The sequence below is a fragment of the Rhinopithecus bieti genome, unplaced genomic scaffold (genome assembly GCF_001698545.2).
Source record: "Rhinopithecus bieti isolate Rb0 unplaced genomic scaffold, ASM169854v2 scaffold_7683, whole genome shotgun sequence".
NCBI classification, from domain to species: Eukaryota; Metazoa; Chordata; class Mammalia; order Primates; family Cercopithecidae; genus Rhinopithecus; species Rhinopithecus bieti.
The window spans coordinates 2974934-2976796 of NW_016805834.1; the positions used below are offsets into that span (position 1 = coordinate 2974934).

Consider the following 1863-nt stretch of genomic DNA (forward strand, 5'->3'; position numbering starts at 1 on the left):
ATGAACAAAAAGCAACTTAACCAGTCTTGCAAGTTTTTGATTTGAGAGCCCAAAACAATTTTAAAACTAAAATCTTCATATTAAATGTTATTTTGCAGGTGGCAGTTAAACAGTAAGAAAGCATCTGGCATAAATTAAGTGAACAGATCACCAAATCATTTGGAAAACAAGTAAGTCTTAGTGCAGTGATCTAAAGTCATTATGAAAACTGACTTGTCCACAGAGTTTGAATGACAGAATAGATAAAACACATGAACTCATACACAAGCTTTCTCTGAACAAATTAATTGGCTTTCCTGCAGCCCTCCATCCATGCCAAAGAGAGCAATCACACAAGTGAATCAAGCAGCCATGCATAGCCTTGCTCAGTGTTTGTTTCAGGAGAACTTGTGTGCCCACGTAATTTCACGCTAGGAAGGAAAACAGCATGGGATAGTGGGAGGATGCTGCAGCCTTTAACCCATCACTTGACCTCTGTGTGGCTCACTGTTCTTATCTCTACAAGGTGGGTAGAAAAACCCGTGCTTCCTACTTCACAGAGGTGTAAGCATAAAAGATGTAAACAGACTTTGAAAAAGTTAAAACAGCTGTGTAAATACAAGGTACTTTATACTTGAAGAAGAGTATAAAAAGGCAGAATCTGTGATGTAGCAGCAGCAATTCTACCACCCAGCCACAAGGCTGCTGGTGATGTCTCACATGAAAGCAAAGGCATTTTAAAACACAAAGACTTAACAGAGAGCAGAAATGAAAAGACATGCTGTTTGCAAAAATGATTGTGTTTAGTCTGGAGTCTTCACATAAGAAAATAATATTTTGAGAAATTGCCATGTTAAATTTAAGCTGCTCTTGGGTGACTTCAAACTATGAAATTTGCACGTAGCCCATGAGTAACTCTGTCCTAGAAGAATTCCTTGAACTCTCTTTCATGACAATAATCTTGCAAAATTTAATTTAACTCCATTTACAAAGACTTAGGCACGGCTCTCTGCTCCTCCTGTTCGAGAGTCAGCCGCATCTTCTTTTGCATCGCCAGCGCATCCCTGAGACACCATGGGGAAGGTGAAGGTCGGAGTCAACGGATTTGGTCGTATTGGGCGCCTGGTCACCAGGGCTGCTTTTAACTCTGGTAAAGTGGATATTGTTGCCATCAATGACCCCTTCATTGATCTCAACTACATGGTTTACATGTTCCAGTACGATTCCACCCACGGCAAGTTCCATGGCACCATGAAGGCTGAGAACGGGAAGCTTGTCATCAATGGAAGCCCCATCACCATCTTCCAGGAGCGAGATCCCTCCAAAATCAAGTGGGGCGATGCTGGCGCTGAGTACGTCGTGGAGTCCACTGGCGTCTTCACCACCACGGAGAAGGCTGGGGCTCATTTGCAGGGGGGAGCCAAAAGAGTCATCATCTCCGCCCCCTCTGCGGACGCCCCCATGTTCGTCATGGGTGTGAACCATGAGAAGTACGACAACAGCCTCAAGATCGTCAGCAACGCCTCCTGCACCACCAACTGCTTAGCACCCCTGGCCAAGGTCATCCATGACAACTTTGGTATCGTGGAAGGACTCATGACCACAGTCCATGCCATCACTGCCACCCAGAAGACTGTGGATGGCCCCTCCGGGAAACTGTGGCGTGATGGCCGCGGTGCTCTCCAGAACATCATCCCTGCCTCTACTGGCGCTGCCAAGGCTGTGGGCAAGGTCATCCCTGAGCTGAACGGGAAGCTCACTGGCATGGCCTTCCGTGTCCCCACTGCCAACGTGTCAGTGGTGGACCTGACCTGCCGTCTGGAAAAACCTGCCAAATATGATGACATCAAGAAGGTGGTGAAGCAGGCGTCGGAGGGCCCCCTC

At 46.6% G+C, this 1863-nt stretch overlaps 1 pseudogene across 1 annotated transcript; it reads left to right on the forward strand.

The window, feature by feature from the left end:
* Positions 1 to 983: 983 nt before the first annotated feature.
* LOC108530764 (glyceraldehyde-3-phosphate dehydrogenase pseudogene) lies at positions 984 to 1860 on the forward strand (annotated as a pseudogene). The gene has a single exon (XR_001885945.1). The product of XR_001885945.1 is annotated as a glyceraldehyde-3-phosphate dehydrogenase pseudogene (transcript).
* The last annotated feature ends 3 nt before the right edge of the window (positions 1861 to 1863 follow it).